Source organism: Theropithecus gelada, chromosome 17 (genome assembly GCF_003255815.1).
Source record: "Theropithecus gelada isolate Dixy chromosome 17, Tgel_1.0, whole genome shotgun sequence".
NCBI classification, from domain to species: Eukaryota; Metazoa; Chordata; class Mammalia; order Primates; family Cercopithecidae; genus Theropithecus; species Theropithecus gelada.
In genome coordinates, this window is record NC_037685.1 from 29,568,265 (window position 1) to 29,594,490 (window position 26,226).

Consider the following 26,226-nt stretch of genomic DNA (forward strand, 5'->3'; position numbering starts at 1 on the left):
AAGGAGTCCAAATGAATGTATGCCTCAGACTAAATAGGGCTGCATCAGAGAAATACAGTTCAGTAAAGAGTCTCTCTTCCCTAAGCAAAACACACAGGCTATGCACATACAAGGTGAATTGTAAAATTTGGCATATAATCCTAGTTGCATATCCTTTGCTCCTAAACCTTCTACAGAGACTAATGAGGTTGCTGAAAATTATGAACTTGTAATACTTGAAATGTTTTTCTTCCCATCACAAATCTCACTTCTCTTAAAATAATCATAATATTTTGACTATACAGTTTTTTTATTTTTTTCTGTGGAAAAAATACCAAATATTTTTATAAGAAAATCAAATGAAAATATAGTTAAGCTTTTCTTTTAATCTGTTTCCAACTCCCCAAACTCCAGATCTGCCCTTTGTTTTACTCACGTAGATAAAAGAGAAAATTATACTTAAAGGTAATTAAAGGATCTAAATTTTACAAGTTCACTACAGTATGACAGCTTTTGAAATTTTAATTGAGGATAGTATGAATTAAATCATGAGAGAAAAAAATGTCTATTCATGGTATTTTTTATTATGCGTATATAAAAGAGAAATGTCAGTATAGGTCAATATATTTGCTTTTTAAAATTAAATGACAGAAATAACTCATCCAAGGAACCAGCAGAAAGAGCAGATTTTTTCACATTGACACTTATGGCATTTGCAAGTGTGATTGATCATAATGTGATAAAATGGCTTCCTTCTGCCAGTCTCTATGTGAGAAGTACAATCGGAAATGGTGTGAACAGTGTCTCCTCTGCTATTTATGCTTCAGTTCAAAATCAGAGAACAATGGAACAGCATTTTCTATGCAGGAAAATGTATTGAAATGTAAAGGCGCATGTAGTCCCTGAGAATCAGTATTATTAGTTGTCTAATGTCCAGTAGATTGAGTGGCTAAGAGCATGAAGTTTGCAGTAGGATTACATGAGTTCCACCCACAGTCCCATCCTTTTCTGCCTTTCACACCTCAAGCCAGTTACCTACCTATTTAAGGCTAAATTTTATGATGTATACAAAGGAATTAAAAATTGCTTCTTAGAAGGTTTTTGTAGAAGTAAGTGATACAACAGACTTAGCACAACACTTGGCAAATAATGCTTTTAACTTGGTCACATAAAATTAGAAGATAGAACATTTATGTGTTTTTATTTAAAAATGTTCATTGTTATGTATGGCTATTGCTTATATAATTTTTCTTGAATGCTTCTATGAATTACGTTTAAGAATATCTATATACAATTGTTCTTTAAAAAGATGATTGTTGTCAATACAGAGAACCCTAATTTTTCTCCCAAGAAAAAGTCACACACTTTTCGGAAATCTAGCACAATTTTTCACTCAGAAAGTTGAAAAATACTGTGATTCCAGCAGTAAAATCACTCCTCTTCATTAACAATACTGTCACTAGAGAAAATTATTTACTAACTTTAAGGCCCATTATGTTTCTGAGTCATGCTACTTCCCTATTTAATGTATGAGAAGTAAAAAATTATATAAAAAATTGAAAAACAAGCATAGAAAAACTCTGTACTTTCTAAGTGTTTACTCCTTAATTTGTAAACATGCTGAGGCATACATATCAGTAGTGTACATTAAGGGCAACAGAAAAGAAACAACAACAAACAAATAGCTGATATGGTGTGACCTCAGGTTCATTAAAATTATACATACTGAAGATTCTTTTAATATGAGGTAAACATACACTGTTTGAGGAACAACTTAAAAACATATTAATCATGTCTTTGTTTGTTTTACACAACATCACCTCCTGACAGAGACCTTAACAGGGCAAAGTGTGCCACTGTGACCAGAACGTCATCTTACCCAGATCAGGACTTTGCAGATGCTTTATGATTTTTATTATACTTAGACAGAATTTCCTTACTTTTGGACCAGCATGTTATACAAAATCACCAGGATATTTGGTCTTCCTAGGTGCTCACTGTATGAAGGCAGATTTCATGTGGATTTAAACATTCATAGCACAGATGTTCCGTGGGTATACATCACACTCCTGGAATACCTAGTGCTGTTTGTTTTGTCTAGCTGTTCAGACATTTATAATCATTTTTATAATTTTCACAAAGGTCACAAGGAACTTTCAGTATTTGCAAATATACAGTTATGGGAGCTCAGCAATATTAAAATGCCATTGACTACATATTAGCAAATGTTCAGATGACTGACGAGGTTATATAAAGAACCTTGAAGGGGTAAAGCATAATATGATTGGAAGTTTGGCTGTATTGGAGTTTAGTCAATTAGAAAACACTTCAATAAAAAGACAAGTAAATTAGATTTCCCCAAATTCAAAGGTAAAAATAAATGTAAGAAAAATGCTGTCATATGAAAAAATATTTTGCAATGAAATTGCTTTTAGACTATCACAAATATCAAAGTCATACTTAGGTTGTTAAAAGGAATCAATTTCTTCAAGTCCTAAAATATTTATAAGCAATTGTTTTAAAAGTAACCTCGTGAATTACCATAGCATATAGTGAAACATGAACAATTCATCGACGAATGTAAATAATCAATAATTAAGAATCCTTCCTGGAATTTCCTTTAGTGTCTGGAATAATACATTTTCTAAATAATCCATGAGTCTCTACGTTATTTATTTTTTCCACAAATGTTTAAAGCTGATGATATAATTTAAGCTTTTAGAATGCTACAGAGCTCCAAATGTCAATAATCGTATGCTTTTTCACATATATATCCAAAATACACAGGTAATTACTTTGGCATTGCTCAGTAGAAATGGAAGGAAAATGTATACTCTGGAAACAGTTGTCAGTTACCATGCTTCTGAACAACATCCTATTGAAACTATTCAATCCCTTCAATAATATATATTTTTATTTTCTTGCTTATTTTTATGTATGTGTCACATATTTTCTTAAGCATAGACTCTGTATTTTTTGTTTAATATAACCTTGAAAACAAAATAATACATTACATACAAATTCCTGGACTTAACAATATTTCTTTTTGCTGGAATTTAGACAGTATAATACTCACCATCATTTTCGTTTTTGTGCTAAAGTGAAGCCTAAGAACAGTTATCCTAAAGTTTGCATGCTATAGACATAAAAGGATATGGCTGCTTCTTACCTAGAGCAGAGGATAAACTTGAATGGCCCTGGGAGGTTCCATTTGACATAAGAATAAACCTACAGTGAACTCCAATGACTACAGAAAAGCTCTGTCAATCCTTTTCCAGGACTTAGAAGGGAGGGACTAAGGCCAATAGAGCTGCCTGAGCTCATGACAGAGAACGATTCTACCCCAGTGACAAGACTTTGAAAGTTACCTATTTTGTTTCCTCTGAAATTCCAGAAAAACTGAAGAAATCAAGATATTAAAGTGATATTCTAAATGCTATTTCCAGAGTTCACAACATAAAAATAGACAATAAACTTCATTATTGTACTTGCTGCTTTAGAAGATATTTAAATGCTGTCTTTATAGAATGACATACAGTTTCGTTCATTTCTTCATCTTGCTTCCCTACTGAATCAATAGTTGACTAGTGTAAGTCTAAAAATTGTCCACTTGAGGCTATTTTAGATATGCCTCATGAATTTCAATGTTGCCCCACTTTTATCACGCTTTTAAAACTGATTTAAGAATTTGTCTTTTCATTTTATATTCTTTTTATAAATTTATATCAGAAGAGTGAAATAAATCACTCAGAAGTACAAAAATACTAATGTACAAAGTTAGAGACATTGCCAGAATATAACAGCAAGCAGCAGCATCATATAATACCTCAAAATATTCTTTCACCAGTTGAGGTATAAAAATCTGAATCTGGCATGCAAAAGAAAATAAGGATGTGAATGTGCAATGCATGACAGTTGTGTGAACGTTGAAAGAAAGAAAGTGAAGGATATTTTACTAGACAATCTCGTCCCATCTCTTGAAGAACTAAAGAAAATCATATTCACACTTGTAAATGAAGGAAAAACTGTTAAGCAGAATTACTAGATGCAGGAACACGATATATCACCAAAAGGCTCCAAATCATTTAAAACTCACCTTTCTCTATACACTTTTTGTTCTCTATGTTTGTCATGTATGTTTACTGTTTAGAAATTTCTATGGCTTAATATTTAACTCAGAAATATGCCACATCTGTCAATACCCTTGCTATAATTTTTTGCACAAGTGAGCTGCAGTTTGTGGAACTCTATCTAAAAATAAAATACTTTCCTATCTATTACTATGGTTTTACATTCTTCTGATTTTTCACAGTTCTTTGTAATCTATGAAAATAACTTTTACTTAGGAGGTATCCTAGTATTTTTGCATATAATTTTTCTAGATATAAGGCAAACTTCATGAAAAACATAGAAATCATTTCTGTGTCCTGAGAAAATTTTTGCAACATTGGATTTTACCTTTTATTCTTTTTTGGAATAAAAAGTAAAATTAAGGCTAGAAAGCAATAATGTATATTTGATAGACAAAGACCAGCCAGATTGCCAGGAATATAGAATTTCCATGAAGAAATAATGATGTGTGTCGTTAAGAGGGAAGTTGAGGGGCATATTATGGCAAATCTTAATTATAAACCAAATGAATTTAGTTTAATTCAGTAACAAAGGATCACTGGAAATTTGCTGGGCAAAGGTTGTGATTATAGAAGTTGAATATGACACAAATGATTGAGGGTCAAGAGCAGGCAAGTCAGAATTCACTTTTAGTAATACTGAAATGAGATGAAAAGCCTATAAAGTTGATACAATTAAGAATGAATAACATGGAAAAGAGAAAAGAGTTTTTTTGTTTTTTGTTTTTTCGCAGATTGATAATGACTCCAGTGGCATTCACTTAATGTTTGCAATTTGTATTTTTTCTGTGTAAATGAGATTCTGTACTTTCAAAGTCCCCAGGCGAGGATGATGCAATTTGTTCAAGGACCGCTGTTTGGTTAGCATGTCTTCAAAGTAAGGAACTTGTACCATGTGAAAGTATTATGTCTTCCATTTAGGAAAAAAAAAAGCATTCATATATATATATATATATATATATATATATATATATATATATATTTTTTTTTTTTTTTTTTTTTTTGAGATGGAGTCTTGCTCTGTCGCCCAGGCTGGAGTGCAGTGGCGAGATCTCGGTTCACTGCAAGTTCCACCTCCCGGGTTCACACCATTCTCCTGCCTCAGCCTCCCTAGTAGCTGGTACTACAGGCGCCTGCCACTACGCCCGGCTGATTTTTTGTATTTTTAGTAGAGACAGGGTTTCACCGTGTTAGCCAGGATGGTCTCTATCTCCTGACCTCGCGATCCGCCCACCTCGGCCTCCCAAAGTGCTAGATTACAGGCCTGAGCCACTGTGCTCGGCCTTTCAAAGCATTTTTAACAAGGTCTCCTGAGGATTTGTATGCACATTAAAGAAGAATATTTTCAATAAAGTAATTTTTTCTTCACCAAAAGAAAATTGTTATTAAAAAAGTTCATGTTGTATTAAAAACATGGTAATAGTGATTGATTTCCAAATTAATAATTCACTCCTATTTATTATCTATTATCTATCTGTCTTTATCTCTACCTGTCTATCTATCTACCTACTAATCTTTCAGTGTTTTTTCTTCATTGCAATTTTTTTTCTTTACTGATAATTGAGTTCAAGGTTAGAAAGAGAGGCAATAAAACAATCAGCAATTCATTGTTTTAAACTGGATAGAATGTAGTAATGGAAGTTAAAAGATAAACATCTTAATGACAAAGGTTGAAAAATAAATATGAAATATTTCACAATATTGATATATAATGTCTTCTTATATAAGAAAACCGAAATTGTTTATAATAAAGACAATATCCAAAGGTAGCAATAAAAAAGCAAGTTTCATAGGGATTATATTTGTATGAAGATACTGTGGGTCAAAAACATTTTAAAGTTCAAACTTTGAAATTGTATAACAAGTTTAAAGATATTTGAAGGTGATTACAAATACCGAGGTCATTACACTGAGAAATGTTTTCTAATGATCTGATCTTACACTTTTAAAACTGTATTGTTTTTTAAGTAGAACATTTTCTATTTGCATTTCTCATACAATCAAGGTAATATCTTGCATGATTTATCTTTTCAAGGAGTTGACAGTCTAATTGGGGAGAGAAAAGTAACAAATATGAAATACAAACTCATTAAGAGTTACATATTGATGTATACTCTAGAGGTTTAGTAAAAGTGAATTTAATCATTCCAGCTCCTGACATTTAAGGATTCAGAAGCCTGTTTGTTAGAAATTTGCTTCATCTGTTTTTAGATATGTATTCTTACTAAAAAAATTAAAAATAAAAATTAAAAAAAGATTAAAAAATAGAAAACAGAATTTGGAATAAACATGATTTATCATTATTATATTTTAATATAAATATATCTACATTATGAGCATCAAACTTATCTTATTATCATTGTTCTCAAGTATAACTAACTGCTTTGAAGTCCAAGATGGAAATGTGATTATTTCAAAAAGATAGACATTTTAAAATAATGTACTATAGAACCCTATGCCTCTTTCAAAGATAAATTGGTATTTAAGAATATTCCAATAATAGGGTGATAATAGCCTTAGAAAGTCTTTATATAAAAATAAAAATTTTCTATTTTTTGCATTTTGGAATAACCTAATATAAAATGTGGTGGTTACAGAGTTGTCGTTCTAACTCAGATCTTCAATCATTGTGAAGTTTATTGTTTATAGCAAATAGACAATTACTCTTCAATTAATTTTGAGAATATATATTTTTCCAAAAATATTTAATCCAGGATTTAAATTTGTTGGTGAAAATGATCTTATGTATTCGTAAAAGTTATATTGATATTTATGTCATATTCATTTATAATTAGTGAGCACTCACATTAGGTTCCTTTACATGAGGTCAGTACCGAGCACTTAAGTGATGTAATGGTCACGTTAGTTTTACTTTCTTATTTACTTTTTTTCCTGCCATCTTGACAGATCCACGATGGAACTCAGATAAACTTAAATATAAATGAAATTTTCCATGTATTTTTACTGTGGTTTAACTTTCAAATTTTACCTTTTAAAATAAGAAAACATTAACTTTATTTTGTTATCAGTGGTTAAATGAAATTAACCTACATATTTTATCATTTCTAAAAATGTTTTTATGTCTCACATTTGCCATGGGGGTTCCCTTTTCTCATTTCTAATTTTTCTTTCAGTAAGAGTCTGTGGGTGGTACAACCTTAGTCTTTCTCTATATAAATATATGATATTATATTGTTAATCATAAAAATGTAGCTTAACTGGTATAAAACTTTAGATTAATAAGATTTCCCTCAATAAAATTGAAGTATCTATTTTGGTGGTGAAAAATCTTTTCAAAATTTTTCCTCTTTCGGGTTTATCTTTCTGCTGAGTAGATTTTAAAATAGTGTCTTTATTTTATGCTCTGGAATTTCACAAAATATGTATTTAATATAATAATTCATCCTACCTGGAACACAGAATGCCTTTACTGCTAATCCATGTCCTTTCCTTTTGGAAAAAAAAACATTCATTTTACTTTAAATATTACTTTTGCATATATATCCATTCTCTTTCCTATCTTAATCAAATTCTCTCACAGCTCATTGCATTCTTCAGTCCTGTCTTTTGATTAACTCAGATCAGTCCTGTCTCGGTTGAGAGGCAGTAGCAGAGTGGTTAAAAATACCTAATCTGTAACCAGATTTTATGGTTGCAAGAAGCTCCAGGTCTGCCTTGTAAGGTGTATGAAATACAGAAAATGATAGGATCTAAAACAAGATGCTTTTAAGTGAGTGTGATGCTTTATATGGATAAGTACAAAATGAGTGATAGGTAGTATTACACCATCAACTTTGTTTTTTATCAATAACTTTATTTTTCATTTCATATATGTGTGTGTGTATATATGTGTGTGTATGTGTGTGTGTGTGTGTGTGTGTGTGTATATATATATATATTTTTTTTTTTTTTTTTTTTTTTCCTGGGACAGAGTCTTGCTCTGTTGCCAGGCTGGAGTGCAGTGGCGTGATCTCGGCTCACTGCAACCTCCACCTCCAGGGTTCAAGCTACTCCCCTGTCTCAGCCTCCCCAGTAGCTGGGACTACAGGTACGTGCCACCAAGCCCTGCTAATTGTTTTTTTGTATTTTAGTAGCGACGGGGTTTCACCCTGTTGGCCAGGATGATCTGGATCTCCTGACCTCGTGATTCGCCCGCCTTGGCCTCCCAAAGTGCTGGAATTACAGGCATGAGCCACCGCGCCCGGCCCCAATATTTCTTTTTGTAATGGCTGCCTATTTCCATGTTTTCCTTAGTATATTTTTATTAGTTTACAGATTTTTCTTCTTAAGCCTGGACATACTTCTTATATTATTTTTTTAAATAATTTTTTATGTTGTAAATTCTACATTTGTCAGCTGAATGCTGCAAATATGCTGGGAGCAGTGTCTCGTGCCTGTGATTCCAGCTACTTAGGAAGCTGAGGTTGGAGTATCGCTTGAGCCCAGCCAGGACTTTGATACCACCCTGGACGACATAGTGAGATGTGGTGTCTAAATAATAATAAAAATAAAAAATATTAGGAAGTTAAGGTGGTGCATGCCTTTGGTCTAGCTGTTCTAGAGTATAAGGCAAGAGGATAACTTGAGCCCAAGAGTTCAATGGTGCAGTGAGCTATGATCACACTACTGCACTCCAACCTGGCCAACAGAATGAGACCCCATCTCTTAAAAATGATGATAATACTAATAAATAATGTTCCAAATATGTGTTTTGAAATTGGAGTTTCTTAGCTTAACTAGATAATTTTGTTGTTATTGGAGTAGTTGTTTTATTTTTTATTTATGCCTTAGATTTTTTTTTTAGAAAAATGACTTTTCGCTATGTGCATACTGCAAAATCTAGCATCTTTGAAGGGATTTGGCTCCTCACAACTACAATAATGATTTGTAATTCTAATATTGTTGCAGTATGGGATATTTCATGATTAGCCAATGGTAACATTCTTTAGTTCCTAGTCACCTGGCAATATCCATGGACTCCTAATTCCCAAGACCTGCAAGCTATTATAAGCTTGAAGCTAAGAGCTTGGTCTATAGCATTTCTTTGGGATTTTTTTTTTTCACAAGTGGAAACTCTTCTTCAGAATCCCTGAATACAAGCAGAGTTTGTCTCCAGACCACTTTTTGCATGGAGCTGTCATATTCCCTGTTACTGCTTGGACGCTTTATTTCTGCTTCCAGATCTGGATTCCAACATGCTGTGGCATGCTTGTAGATTCATCCTCACTCAATAATACTGTCTCTCAATTTAATTTCCAAATGGTGAAATATTTGTTTTTCAACCTTGGCTATGCTATTTCACAATCTGTTTATTGTTCTTGGTTATTCTCTCTGTTATACACATGAATATAAATGTACTTTTTTTTGTAATTATATGTTTTGAACAAGAGAGAAATGACAAATCATTACATTTGACCCATCTGACTATGGGCTTTACAATACTAGCCAGAAGGAAACCATCTAAAATAAAATAGGCATAGATAAAAAAATAGTAAAAATAAAAGTTAAAAGACAAATAGTATTTAAAAAAAAAACAGTAAAAATGAGACAACAGAAAACATATTAATATTTGACCAAATGGTACCACAGGCCTATTTTAATAAGCTGGGTAAAAAAGACATTACATGATAAAGATAATTATCATGCACACAATAGGAAAAAAGTTATAAAATGCTATATGCCAATAAATAATACTTTTCTCTCACAAAAAAGCAAGAAACATAGAAAAATAAACAAAATTTACGAAGCACAGTGTAAAGATTTTATTTTATTCACATTTAAAATATCAGATTGAGCAATATTGAACTATGTTTACATATGCATATATTTATGTGTGTGTATGTATATAAATACATGTGTCCATGCATATATTTGAAAAACTGAAAAACAAAAATAATTGACAAAAAAGTATGATCAAAAGGAATATATTTTAAATGTATAGATTAAGTGATTCTTTACTTTGTAATTTTAAAAAATCAAAAAGAAAATAAAAATCAATATTGCAAAGTGATGTCTACAAGCTAGTAGTATAGGCACTTTCTAGGATAATCCTTCCACAGAAGTATCAATTTTGATAACTACCCACAGACCCACAGACAAGAGTACCTTTGTGGGAGTCTGCGAGCCTAGCAGAGAAGTTTCAGCACACCACTGGAGAAAAAAGTCTGAGAATAGATGCACTGAAGAAGGTAAGAACCGTTTCACTTTTGAATTTCCCCTCCTCCCAAGGAAGCACAGCTTAGTGCCAAGAGAAACCTCTTTGGTTACTATTTTCTCCCACGGGGGAAGTGAGAGTATCGGAAGTGCAGTGTTTTCCCAGCCATACTGGACAAAGCCCGAAGAGATGCTGACTTCTTTCTTGCTCCACACAGAATATTGAGGCAATCAAGACAGTTGAGGGATTAAGAAAGGATGAGGGCAGAGAAGAGTGGACTCTACCAATTGCTGTGAAGTTTCCATTAGGAAGCCTGCCATGGGCTATTTGGAATGCTTTTCCTGTGGACCCTCCCCTCAACTGCCTGATGGGTACCCAAGTGCTCCATATGCCTCAACCCTTCCTCTCAGCCCAGCTCCCAGGGGTTTTCCCAGTGAATGGTGAGTGCAAGTATCTTGCACAGACTAGTTTCAGTCAGCACAATGGGGAGAAGGCACACAAACTTGATCATTTAGTGGTATTACCCTAAGGAAAACAAACAACAGGTTCTCAGCACCTGGCTTGGCTTTGTGAGATTGATAGAAGCCATTCAATCTTAAAAATTTTCCCCAGACAGGAACAAAAAGTGGGAAGTAAACTCAAATGTAAAAAATGTTTGAGGGAGACTTGGAACTCTCAGGCAGACTAACTGGTGAAAGCATTTCCCTCCTGAAGCCAGTTAGCAAAAATTGGAGAAGATGACTTCTTCAAATGCCAAATGTAAGACTTCAAGAATATTTTTTAAAAATGAATAAAATATGACACCACCAAAGGAGCACAATATTTTAGTAACTGACTCAACAAAATGGAGACCTATGAATTGCTTGAAAAAGAATTCAAAATACATATTTTAACAGAGTATGGTAAACTACAAGAGAACACAGATGACTCAATGATACCAGAAAAAATAATATATAAACAAACTAAGAAGTATAATGAGGATACAGAAATCATAAAAAAAGAACCAAACAGAAATTCTGAAACTGGAAAACAAAATGAAGAAAATTATAGACAATAGTAAGTGCCAACAGAGGACTTATAAAGCAGAGGTAGAAGTCTGTGAACTTGAAGAAAAGTCATTTGAAAGTATTTAGTCAGGAGATAAAAAATACCAAATAATAAAAAGGAATAAAGGAAGCCTGTGAGATTTATAGGGAACCATCAAGACAGCTACCTTACATATTAGGACAGTCCCTGAAGGAGAAGCTAGAAAGGTACAGAAAGCTTATTCAAATAAATAATGACTGAAAACTCCCCAATCTGAGTTGGATGTGAGTACACAGGTATATAAAGAATAAAGTTCTTTAAGCAGTTTCAACCCAAAGGTTTCACAAAGACAATAATCAAACTGTCAAAAATTTAAGACAAAGAGAGAATTTCTAAAGTAGCAAAAAAAGAGATTATTATATATAGGAGACTGTTAATTAGGAAAAGTCTCTGCTAAATCTTCACTAGCCTGGGAGAGAGCGGGATGATATATTCAAACTACAGAATGGAAAAAAAATAAAACAACAACCAAAAAACCCTCCAGCAAACTACCAACAAAAATTCTACCTGGCAAATATTTTCTTGCAAAAAGAAGGGAAGATTAAACATTTTTTTACACACAAAAGCTGAGAGCTCATTACCACTTGAACTGACACACAGGAAATGCTAATGGGAGTTTATTAACCTAAAATTAAAGGACACTTGTGACAGAAAACTTGTGCTAGCATAAAACATGCTAGAAAATGTAATTACATAGTTAAATTTAGAATACTCTAATATTGCAATGGTAGTGTGAACATCAATTATTATTCTAGCATAAAGCTCAAAATGCAAAAGTAGGAAAAATAACAAATTATAATAATTTGTATGGGTACACAATATAAAAAGATGTAAATTGTAATAAGAAAAACATAAAATGTCAAAGAGGAAAGTAAAAGTGTAGAGATTTTGTATTCCATAAAAGCTAAATTGTTATTAACATAAAATAATCTGTTATAACAACAAATTGTTTTATGGAATCCTCATGGTAACAACAAAATCAAAATAAGTAGATACACATAAGATAAAGAGAAAGGAATCAAATCACACCACTACAGAAAATCATCAAGTCATAAAGGAAGACTCAAATTTAGGAAAAAAGAAACAAAATATATGTATTTTAAAGCCAAAATAATGACAATATTTAGTTCTGATCAAATAATAATTACTTTAAGTGTAAACTGATGAAATTCTCTAGTCAAAAGACATATACTAGCTGAATGAAAAACAAAATGCAACTATATGCTGCTTACAAGAGATTCACTTCAGTTTTAAGGGCACAGATAGATTAAAAGTGAGGAGACAGAAAAATATATTCAAAGTCACAACCTGAGCTGGAAACACGGGAGGCAAAACGTGGTGCTGTCCAGTGCTAGAACAGGTGTGGCTTTAAAACGGCATACACGTCACATTATCATTCTCAAATCCAAATAAATAAATAGAACTCTAAATTTAAAAAAAACAAAAAAAACAAAAAAAAACAAAGTCAATGGAAACTAAAAGAGAGCAGGGTAACTATAATCATTTCAAACAAAATGGACTTTAAGTAAAAACTTAACAAATTGTGATTTTTTCTTTTAGATTTTACATATTCAAAATTATTGTTTTCAAATAAAGTTTGCTCTTCCTTTAATGTTTATCTTGGCTATATTTTAGTTTTATAATTACATTAAACATAACAAAACAAAAAACCACTTTGGATAATACTGATTATAATACACCTCTGACTCCTTTCTTATTTTGATAGAGAAATGAGTCAGACTTTTAGTTTATTCCAATGCTTGTTGTTATTTATAGTTAAAAAGAGCTAATTTAATTAAGTGGAAAGATTTTTCTCTAAGAACTGGAAAAGGATAAGGATGCTCACTCTCATCGCTTTTATTTAACATAGTACAAGAAATCCTATTCAGAGAAACTAGGCAAGAGAAAGAAATATGGAGCATACACATTAGAAAAGAGAAAGTCAAATTGTTCCTCCTTTGTGGAAGTTATAATTTTCCTTTTTTTTTTTTTTGTTTGAGACGGAGTCTTGCTCTGTCACCCAGGCTGGAGTGCAGTGGGGAGATCTCAGCTCGCTGTAAGCTCCGCCTCCCGGGTTATGCCATTCTCCTGCCTCAGCCTCCTGAGTAGCTGGGACTATAGGCACCGCCACCTCGCCTAGCTAATTTTTTTTTTGTACTTTTAATAGAGACGGGGTTTCACCATGTTAGCCAGGATGGTCTCAATCTCCTGACCTCGTGATCCGCCTGCCTCAGCCTCCCAAAGTGCTGGGATTACAGGCGTGAGCCACTGTGCCCAGTCAATCTTACAAAATTCCGCCATTGATTATTGTACTGTTTATTTATTTCTCAAGCAGTGCCTCCCTAAAGAGGACAAGTGACTTTCGCATAAATGTAAAAGCACCGTTTCACATAAGAATCTGTTATTCACACCCTCCTTGCAGAAAATGCCTAGAATATATTTAAGAAAGGCATACTTCTTTCCCTACGCACGTTTTCCCCTTGAAATTGTGTGTTTTGTTTTTGTTTTTATACCAGTTCTACTTAATAAAATTCCAAGCATCATTGCTCATTTTGACAATCAGTTACTTCCTTAGTTTCTTTAGTCATGGCAACACCAAGTTTTCTCTGCTGTCTTTCAAGATAGGTAGGTAGCTGTTTCCCTACACCCTTTATTTCATTGCATTCTAACTATGTGTTTATATTTCTTCTGCTTTTACCTGGTAGGTATATGGACCTTGCTTTTGTGGCTGGTCATGTCATAGAGTGTAAAGAACATATGCCTTCAAGCCAGGCAGATATGAATTCAAATTTTCTTTCCATAATTTCACTCCAACTTGGATTTTTGAATAAGTCAAGTACCTTATCTGAGCCTCACGTTTTGAATCTAGGATTTGAGTAATAATAAATAACACATATGTTTGGCATCAAATGAAGACACAAAATGTAAGACAATCATGTTTTCCTTTCCATACTTTCCTACTATACTTAGTTCATTGAAGTTGGGAGCATATTCATACTCTTCTTCATCACAGTTTTATAGCACAATGATTCATAAACATTTTTCAATAAAGATTTATCTGAAAGTAAGTTTACTAGTTACTTCATCTGAACAAAAGAAAACACCTCTTCTTTGAGTTACTAAACAATAATATACAAGATAACATTATTAATTTTATCTGTATATAGGAATTTTAAAAACACTCTGTAATACTTTTATAATAGCTATTTTTAATAGTGTCTTATGATGAACTTCACTTTATTCTCATCTAATAGTAATTTCTCAATTGTTAGATATTCTCTATTTAATAATTTTCCTCAGTTTGATGCTTAAATGCTGTCTACAATACAAGATACTATCATAAGAACTACACTAACATTTTACAAAAGCTTATTTATAACCTCTACAGCAGTAGATTCTAATGTACAACTTAATTTGATAGCCATAGCACATAAATATATTTAAAGATTATGTCAAGTCTTGATGTCCAAAATGATTAATTTACTTCCATGACTCCATTTTAACGGCTTATATTTAAAATAGATCTTATATAAAAATTATTTGACTTGTCATTTTTGATGTGTCACTTTTCCTAAATTTTATGCATTTTATTTTTTCATGTTTTACAGTTCATTATTTTAGTTACAAATTGGTGTTTGGTTTTTGGTGCAATTAAAATAATCAACAACTGAAACAAAAAAGTGTTCTAAGTTTACTTCACTGCTCATAAGGAAATAGAGGATCAAAATAATTGCACCGCTAATTATTATTTTTATTTTCTAAAAGAAAACAACAACCGAAACCAGGTACATTTTCATTAATGGAGTAGTTCAGTTGAAAGTAGCTTGCTACATCTGGGTCACTCAGTTACTTACCCTGTGTGGTTTCTTCTTCACCAGCAAGCTTAATCACCTGCCGTCTGAAGCCACATCTATCAATCTCCTTCAACTTCTCTCTCTCCATTTAGTAACTTTTTCACTGTGCAACTCAAGGACCTTCTATTTTTCCTAAGACTTTATTATCTTTAACTGTTCTCTATACATAAATCCTTTCTTTTAAAAATTATCTTGAGTAAAGACATTGTGCATATCTGAAAGATTGTATTACAGAAAAAAAAATGTTAAGATAAACTTTAGTGAAAGAAGAAACACCATTTGTTGAATTAGGTAAGATATTTAATAGGAACTTTAAATGTTGTAAGGAGGGAAGCTTAAATTTTCCATTTTCTTATATCTAATTAGGAGAAAACTTCGATTGCATTCTCTGGGCTGGGCGCGGTGGCTCACGCCTGTAATCCCAGCACTTTGGGAGGCTGAAGCAGGGGGATCATGAGGTCAGGAATTCGAGACTAGCCTGGCCAACATGGTGAAACCACGTCTCTACTAAAAATAACAAAAATTAGCCAGGTGGAGTGGTGGGTGCCTGTAATACCAGCTACTCGGGAGGCTGAGGCGGGAGAATCACTTGAACCTGGGAGGCGGAGGTTGCAGTGAACCGAGATCGCGCCACTGCACTCCAACCTGGGGAACAAGAGCGGATCTCTGTCTCAAAAAAAAAAAAAAAAAAAAAGAAAAGAAAGAAAAAGAGAAGAAGAAGAAAAGAAAAAAAGACACCAAGCCTTTTATCCAGAAATTGACTGCATATTTGTTAAAAAATAATAGTAATAACAATATACATAAATTTTGATTCAGAATAAATTCACTATGGACAAATACTCAAATAGTGATATCTTCCTTTTATTTATTTATTTGTTTATTTTTTGAGATGGAGTCTCATTCTGTTACCAGGCTGGAGTGCAGTGGCACGTTCTCAGCTCCCTGCAACCTTCTCCTCTCAGGTTCAAGGAATTCTCCTGCCTCAGCCTCCCTAGTAGCTGGGACTACAGGCATGCACCACCACGCCCAGCTAATTTTTGCATTTTTAGTACAGACAGGGTTTCACCATGTTGGCCAGGATATCGGCCTCGATCTTTTGATCTCGTGATCTGCCCGCCTTGGCCCCCCAAAGTGTTGGGATTACAGGCATGAGCCACTGCGCCCCGCCAAAAAGTGATACCTTAAGTACTATCGTACAAAAACAGTGGTAGAATCAGTGGATTTTTTTTGCACAAGGCTCTTGTGTTCCGGCATGACACACCTAAAGTATTGGGTTGGTAAACATAACAATTTAATTCACGCAGGCATTGAGCACCTTTTATTCAGGTCTTTTATCTAGAAGACATTGAGAATTTGATGTGAGCAACAGAGAAAAGCAGACAATTAACAAGAAAATAGACAATAGTGATTAGGAAGCAGTCAATTGAAACAGAGTTATGAGATATTTGTAATAATGATTAGGAAGAACTCAACTGAAATGAAATTACCAGGTCTGATACATGGAAACCTAGAGGATTGGGAGAGAGTCTACTGAGAAAGTCACAATAAGTCAAATAAGGTGAAGAATAAACTAGTAGGGAAAAAATAGGAGGGAGTATTTCAGGTTCTGAGTGAAAACTTGTAGATAAAAAAGGACTTAGCTTGGGAGACCAAGGTGGATGGATCACCTGAAGTCAGGAGTTCGAGACCACCCTGGCCAACATGGAGAAACCCTGTCTCTACTAAAAATACAAAATTAGCTGGGCGTAGTGGTGGGTACCTGTAATTCCAGCTACTCAGGAGGCTGAGGCAGGCGAATGACTTGAACCTGCTCCGCTCAGGTGGAGGTTACAGTGAGCCGAGATTGCGCCACTGCACTGCAGCCTGGGCAAGAGGAGTGAAACTCCGTGTCAAAAAAAAGAACTTAGCAGGATAGAGGAATTGAATAGAGGGCTGCCAATGAGTCTAGAAGACAATGGATGAGCAGGAGAATAAGAGGAAGCAAAGTACATCGTGCTTAGGTCATTTTGTGCTTTCTTGGCTCTGGCAAGAATAAATTGAATATTTACTGAGCAATTATTTACTGTGTGCCAGGTACTATTTTAAGTTGCTTTATGAATTAACCCATTTAACTCTAACAGTAACCTTTTAAGAGGGTACTATTACAATATTTTACAATGAGGTACTGAAACAAATAGCTTAAGTTCTTCAAAACCTCATCACCAGTAAGTCCCTGAGTCATGATTCTAAAGTAAGCAGGCTTATGTAGAGTCTTCTTTTTTCACGACTATAGTGTGCTTCCTGCAGCCAATAAATTCATATGTTGTATTAGAGAAACAATGTGTTATACTTCAATTATCAACAGTGGCCTGAAACTGGACACAGAAATAATGTGGATTGTGACTCTTTTATCGTCAATGTTTACCACAGCTAATATTTTAAAAATGGTTTAGAGGACAAGAATGATTTAGAGAACAAGAAGGGGGATTAAAAAATAACTAAATAAAAACCTGTTACATTCATTCAGACCTAGAAATCATGGTGACTCAAACTAGAATGGGGTGCATGGAGATGTAGAGAAAAGGAAATTTGACCCTTTGACATGCATTTTGAAACTAGACATGTTAGGACTTGTCAACATGAGGGAGGGTAAGCAATTAAGAATGACATTGAGGATTCTAAATTTTGTAATATGGAATTGCTACCACTGTTATCATCTGTTTGTCTTTGAATAGTCATTAACCAAACCAAAATGAAATTCATCAGCCAAAGAGCTCAGAGTGGGGTAACTATTATGCACTGGCATAAATTTCAGGTAAACAATCTATGAGCTCATTCATGGCAACATCCAAACTTAATAGTATATTCAACTAGGGGTCTTTGTAGACCAATTGGTGATTTACTAGCAGTTGAAAATATTAAAATGAGTTTATTTGGTGCTAAAACTTAAACATTTTCCACTTTAGGAAATAATGGGATATATATTATTGTTGTAGTACAAATATTAAAATGGTTGTGATGAGAGGATAGGTAGGGGGCTATAATATCTATTACAAGGCCCAGTGGAATTTGGCCTTTCATCCTATTCTTCAGTACCTGGGTCTGCAATAGGCACTAGAAGGTAGCATTGCAAAATATATCAAAATACATCATTGGTCTGTAGAAGCCTACCCTAAGCACTCCAAGGCAAATTACATGTAAAACAAAGTAAAGTTACTCGTTTTCCTTAGCCCAAGTTTAAAAACTGAATCTCAAAAAAAGGACAACATATAATCATTTTAAGTTTAAATGTTTATTGCCCATTTATTATCTATTATTTGAGTACATTTGTTTAAACTTCTATTTATTGCCGATTTTAATTAAAAGAATGTATATAATTGTCTAAATTTTGTCATAGTTGAGAGTAAGCTGTTTTTGACAATCAAATTCTCAGCACTACACTGAATCTGTGGCTCAAAAGCATTATCCACATTTAAAAAAAAACACATTTTTCTACTATAGGCTCATATTCCTGGATGTAATCAGGTGGCAGAATTGATAAATGGTTTTAAGACAACACAGATGGAAACTAAGACATGTTTATTTGTCACCACATATTGTCCATGTGGCCATAGCTAAAATATCTATCACATAAAAATTTCTCCTCTGTGACCATTCTTAATCATGTATATCCTGAATAGTGGTATCAATCTGCCCTGACACGCCACTACTTGTCTTCCCAGACCCCCCTCTGTTGATAGCGTCTTTCATTAACCAGAATATATTGATGCCATATAAATGTCTGGTCATAAGTTCTTAACCTCTTAGGCTCCCTTATCATGATATGTTTATACCCCTTAGAAACTCAAGCACTGGCATAAATTTCAGGTAAACATCAGCTCGCTCATGGCAACATCCAGACTTAATAGTATATTCAACTAGGGCTCTTTATAGACCAAATGATGATTTACTAGCGTTAAAAATATTAAAATGAGTTTATATGATGCTGACATTTAAACATTTTCCATTTTAGGAAATAATGGACTTAACAATGTCTACAAAGAGAACCAAGGAAAATTCTAGGTTTTAGTCTGACACTTAAGGAGCTTAGAAGTTGCCACTTCTTCTAACAGCAAGTAAAACCTCAACGAACTGAAAAAATCAACAACTTTTCTTAGACCAAAGAAGTAAAGTCACAGGGTAAACTGCTATCCTGAATATTGAAAAGACAGGTGGATACAGAAAATGACAACTTACGGAAACAGTAACCTACATGCATAAACCTCCATGGGACCCAGTGTTAGGGTAGAAAAACCTAAATTTTAATTGATGAATTGCTGGCGGCTCAGTGTGGGAAAGTCTGAAAGTTAAAACCCCAGAGGACCCAGTCATAGAGATGATGCCCTTACATTTTGTGAGAATTACCTCCAAGAGCTCTACCAGGGACTCACCGAGTATACGGGAGAAAAATCTCCTACTTCCAGCAGGGGAGGGGAAAATTACCAGTTGAAATACCCTAGACATTCTGTTTTTAACAAGGTCTGGCCTCAGGAGAAACTATTTACTACAACTTAATCATCTGAGGTCTTATTAGAGCCCAACCTACCTGGGGAAATAAAAATATCCAACTCTGGTCCCCTCCAGCCATTCTGTCTTACTAAGGGGAGAAAAACCGAGGAGCACTGCTGAAGTTCACAGTCCAGTAGCAAAGGTTTATGAACTAATGACAATCATAGAGCCATAGAATGCTTCCCTTCCCCCACACCTTAACACCACACCACTAAAGACCTATTTACTGAAGTTTCTTTTACTTAATACATCATGTCAGGATTTCAAAGAAAAAAAATTTTTTTAATTACATACATACATGTACACAAAGAGGCAAAAAAGAAAAAAGAAAACAAGAAAAAACAAAAAATGCCATTTGAAGATACTGAATAAGCATCAGAACCAGAGTCAGATATTTTAGGAATACTGGAATTATCAGACCAGCAATTTAGAACAACTATAATTAGCATGCTAAGAGCTCTAATGGAGAAAGTAGACAGCATGCAATGGATAATGTAATCAGAAAGATGAAAACTCCAAGAAACAATAAAAGAATGCTAGAGATCAAAAATACTTAAGAAATGAAGAATGTCTTTGATAGGCTAACGAGTAGACTGCAGACTGCTGAGGAAAGAATCTCTAAGCATGAAGATATGGCAGTAGAAACAAATAAAAAAGAATTTAGGCAAGGCGCGGTGGCTTATGCCTGTAATCCCAGCACTTTGGGAGGCCAAGGCAGACAAATCAGGGGGTCAAGAGATCAAGACCATCCTGGCCAATATGGTGAAATCCCGTCTCTGCTAAAATTACAAAATTAGCTGGGCATGGTGGCTCACGCCTATAGTCCCAGCTGCTCAGGAGGCTGAGGAAGGAGAATCACTTGAGCCCAGGAGGTGGAGGTTGCAGTGAGCCGAGATTGCACCACTGCATTCCAGCCTGGCAGCAGAACAAGACTCTGTCAACAACAACAAAAAAAGAATTTAAAAAATAGTAGAAGATTATATTTTCTGTTATTACAACCCTAATAGCCATAGGGCAACTACAGAAAGTATACAATATGTGTAATAGTGATACCAAAAGGAGATGAAAGAGAGAAAGGAACACTAGAAATAGTTGAAGCAATAATGACTAAGAATTTTCCCAAATTATGTTAGACCTAATGCCACAGGTCCAGCAATCTATAAAAACCCAAGCATGGGCCAGGTGTGGTGGCTCATGCCTGTAATCCCAGCACTTTGGGAAGCTGAGGTGGGCGGACTACAAGGTCAGGAGTGTGACACCAGCCTGACTAATATGGTAAAACCTCGTTTCTACTACAAACATACAAAAATTAGCTAGGCATAGTGGCTGGCACCTGTAGTCCCAGTGACCTGGGAAGCTGAGGCAGGAGAATCACTTGAAACCAGGAGGCAGAGGTTGCAGTGAGCCAAGATCACACCTTTGCACTCCAGCCTGGGACACAGCAAGACTCTGTCCCAAACCAAACCAAACCAAACAAAACAAAACCAAAACAAGCAAACAAAAAAAAGCCACCAAGCATGATAAATGCCATACACACACATGCCAGCCTCATCTAGGCATATCATATCCCAATTTCAGAAAACAAAGCAAAAAACAAAAGAAGCCAGAGGAAAAAATATACCTTACCTATAAAGGAACAAAGATAACAGACTTACATCAAACTAATTCTTGAAAACTGTGCTAACAAGAAGAGAAATAAAGTATTTGAAATGTTGAGAGATGAAAACCAAACTATAACTCTGTACCCTGCAAAATTACCTTTTAAAAGTAAAAAAAGAAATAATTTCTCAGCCAAACAAAAATTGAGGAAATTTTTCCAGTAGACAATAAGAAATGCTAAAATAACTTCTTTGGACAGAAGGCAAATAATATAGGCCAGGAACTCAAACCTACATAAAGAAGTCAAGAGTATCAGAGAGTGAATAAGTGAAGGTAACATAAAAATAATTTGCTTTCTTATTTTTATTTGATCAAAAAATAAGTTTGTTCAAAATTACAACAGCAATAATGTATTCAATTATGTATACTTATGTTTGCGTGTGTATGTGTGCATATATGTATATATATGATATACATATGCTTATGTATAAGTGAAATAAATGGCACGGAGAGGAATAGGGAATATTTTGTTATTATAAGGTACTTTCATGACCTGTGAAGTGATATGGTATTTGAAAGTAGACTTGAATTTGTATAGCAAACATTAAAGCAAAAACTTAAAAGTTTTTTAAAAGAGTGAAAATTAATTAAATAATTAAAGAAAAAATATAAAATCATGTAAAATTAAATGTATTAATGTAATATTAAATTAAACTTATTTAATTTAATAAGTTAATTTAATATTAAATTAAATTAAAACCACAATGGCAGGAAAAAGTGTAAGACATATAGGAACGAAGAACAAGGGCAACAAACTAAAAACAGTAACAAGTATGGTAGATATTCATCCAACTATATTGGTAATTACTTTGAATATCAATCATTAAGATGCATCAATTAAAACTCAGAACTGCCAAAGCAGATCAAAAAACAAGATCCAAATACTTGTTGTCTAACAGGAAACCCTATTTAAATATAAAGACACCTATACGTTAAAAAATAAAGAGATAGGCTAGTCATGGTGACTCCTACCTGTAATCCTAGTACTGGGAGGCTGAGGTGGGAGGATCATTTGGGTCCAGCAGTTCAAGACTAGCCTGGGCAGCATAGTGAGATCCTGTCTCTACAAAACAAAAAAATAAAAACATTTCCAGGTGTGGTGCTGTGTACCTGTAGCTCCAGCTACTTAGGGATCTGAGATGGGAGGACTACTTGAGCCTGGGAGTTTGAAGTTGCAGTGAGCTATGAGGTTTGCACCTACCTAACTTCAAGACTTACTATAAAGCTACAGTAATTGAATCATGGCTGCGGGGTTTTCTCATGCTGTTCTCATGATAGTGGATAAGTCTCATGAGATCTGATGTTTTTTTAAAGACGATTTTCCCTGAACAAGTTCTCTTTCTTTGTCTACTGCCATCCATATAAGATGTGACTTGCTCCTCTTTGCCATCCATCATGATTGTGAGGCTTCCACAGCCACATGGAACTGTAAGTCCGCTAAACCTCTTTTTTTTTTTTTTTAATTACCCAGTCTTGGGTGTTTCTTCAGCAGCATGAAAACAGACTAATAAAATTATTAACATATATGAAACCAAAGAAGATATGGAGATGGGAAATCAGCACATAAAAAGATGCCTCACATTATATGTCATTAGGGAAATGCAAATTACAACAGCAATGAGATACTACTACATACTTATTCGAATGGACAAAATTCAGAACACTGACAACATCAACTGATGGCAAGGATGTGGAGAAACAGAAGCTGTCATTCACTGTCAGTGGAAATGCAAAGTAGTATATTACAGTGGAAGACAATTTAGCAGTTTCTTACAAAACGAAGTATGTCCTTACCACACAATCCATCAATTATACTCCTTAATGTTTACTCAAAAGAAGTAAAAGTTGTGTCCACACAAAAACCTCCACAGGGCAGCTTATTATACTTTTGTTCATAATTGTCAAAACTTCACAACTGATGCAACCAACATGTTCTTCAGTAGGTGAATGTATAAACTGTGGACCAGACATTGGAATATTACTGATTGCCAAAGAGAATTGAGCTATCAAGTCATGAAAATCTCATGGAGAAATATGAAATGCGTATGACTAAGTGAAAGACTTCAAGTTGAAAATGTTACAATGAGTCCAACATGTTGTATGACATTCTAGTAAAGGCAAAACTATTGAGACAGTAAATATATCAGTGGTTGCTAGAACTTAAGAAGGGATAGAGAGATACATAGGGAGAGAACAGAGGATCTTTAGGGAAGTAAAACTATTCTGTATGATACTACAATACTGGACACATTGCATTATATATTTGCACAAATCCATAGAATATTCTACACCAAAAATGAAACAGAATATAAATGGTGGACTTCAGTGAATAATGATGTATCAACGTAGGTTCATTAGTTGTAATACATGATAGAGGGTATGTGGATAATGCGGGATGCTATGTATGTGCAGGAGAAGGGATTCATGGAAATCTCTGTACCTTGCTTCAGTTTTGCTGTGAATGTACAACTCCCCCAAAAAGTAAAATCTATTTAAAAAATATATATTTGAAAATAATTAATGCTGTAGTTTCTATTGGATGGCTATGCATAGAGACATTACATTGGATGTTCAGCTTTTAAATAATAAAATATAGTAAATATTAAAAATTAATATATAGTTTTATATCAGAAATTACTAGAGTTAAATTATTAATTGAGAAAAAGTATAAGCTCTCATTCTATATCTCCCATTTAAAAATAAGTAGTCCAAGAAATTGTTTTATTTTACAATAATAAGGTTTAAATGCTTAAAGAATATTTATTTTGTTACGTATGCAAACTATAATACTTAACACTTTAATATTCATTTTGAAGTTTTTGTAACATAATGTATTTAATTATGCCCGTGAGAAATGTTAAAATGTAAATATACATATCTATGTAATTTTAAGACAGCATTAACATTTCTTACTAGTATATTTTATGTAGAATTTATTTATATCATTGATTTGTATCATTTAATTACCTTACTTTTCACATAGCAAAAGTTCATAAGAATACAAGAATCACAAAATTGATTCAATACATAATAAATCTTGTCAAGTATTTAAAGTGTTAAGAAAAAATAAGACCAGTTAAATTTAACAAAGTTTATTGAGCAAGAAATAGATTCTAGAACCAGGCAGCATTCCAGAGCTAACACAGTTCGAAATGACTCCCTATCCAATGTGGTAAACCATATGTATAGCCAGAAAACAGGAAATTACATACATAGATTACCTGATTGGTGCAGTTCATGGTTGACCTTATTTGGACAGAATTGGAAAACTTTCAGCTTGGGTTTGGCCGAGGGTTTGGCTGCTGTGATTGGCTGTGGTGCTGTTGCTTGATTACCAGGGTATAGTCGTAAGTTTGGTCACAACTTATTTACACATCAAGTTAGGGTACAGTTCACTGTATAGGCCATTAGGAACACTCTTTATCCCACAAGTACAGAGACAGGTTTAGGCCAAGTAACTCAATTTAATAAAAGTAAGACAATTTTACCAAAGGCTATTTTATGCCATTAAAATATTTTTCTCCACAATCATAACCTGAGTTCAAGATACTTCCCCACAATATTTTTATTCTTCCTATCAAAAATCATACTGTACCATAGCATATTTTATATGTTTACCACTTCCATAATCATGTATTCTATTATTTGTTAAGTATAGCTCTTTTTTGTTTGCCTAGGATATCATTTTCTATGTCTCTAGAGAACAATCTAAACTGAACACATTATATCCTCTTTTGTTGGATCATGATTGAGAATCACAAACCAACAGCATGACAAATTTGCATGATTCTTGCTTGTCTATATGTACCTGTGTAAAATTATCTGTCCTTTCTTGTCTCTAATTCTATGTGCCTTTTCATAATTGTCTTGCTTATAGAATTTATTTCACATTTTTTAAATGACATATGTGAAAATTCAATTAGTAATGTGTGATAATAATTCAAGACTAAATCTATGATAATAATGTAACCTACAATATGATCAAGCATATGAACATATCATTGACTGCTTTCTTATATTCCAAGAACTAGAATGACTATACCTATATAGATTATGATGCTAGTGTGGTGTAAATTAAATGTACAATTTAATTCTTCATTTTTCTGCCATTTTCTTTCCTTTTCCTTTTTCCCCCCATCTTTTTTTTTTTTCTGCGTTTTTTTTTAAAATTATGATTTGTAACTGCTGGAAATTTATTTTTCAATGGCTGATTTCAGCAAGTCACACTAAAGTAGACTTCCGTTGTTCCGAAAACATCAAAACGAAGACTCGTTTGTTGTCCAAGTGTAAATCTTCACCAAGCAGTTGATACACAAACATTGAAGGCAGAATTCATATTTTAAATTTGCAAAGGAATGCCGGAGTTGTTTTTACATTTGAAAATTTAAGATCCAGACTCCTTCTTTGATACTAACGGAACCCAGTATGTGCTTCATTAAAGTATATCAAAATTAGTTCACATGGAAAGCAGAGGCTATAGCAAACTGACTGCTGAGCAGGAATCTGACACATGACCCACGTCTACTTTATCATTCTCATTCTCAGTTAGATGTTATTTGCTTCCAACCTTTATAATGAGGAAGTATAGCCATGCATTTAACCACTTAAGTGAATGCTCCAAAGACACACAGCTACTTAGTGGCAGGTAGGCAAGTCTGAACTAAGCCCAGCTGACATTAAAATCTATGATTTAAAAATCTACCCAGGGCCGGGTGCAGTGGCTTATGCCTGTAATCCCAGCACTTTGGGAGGCCGAGGTGGGTGGATCACCCGAGGTCAGGAGTTCGAGACCAGCCTACCCAACATGGCAAAATCCCATCTCTCTACTAAAAATACA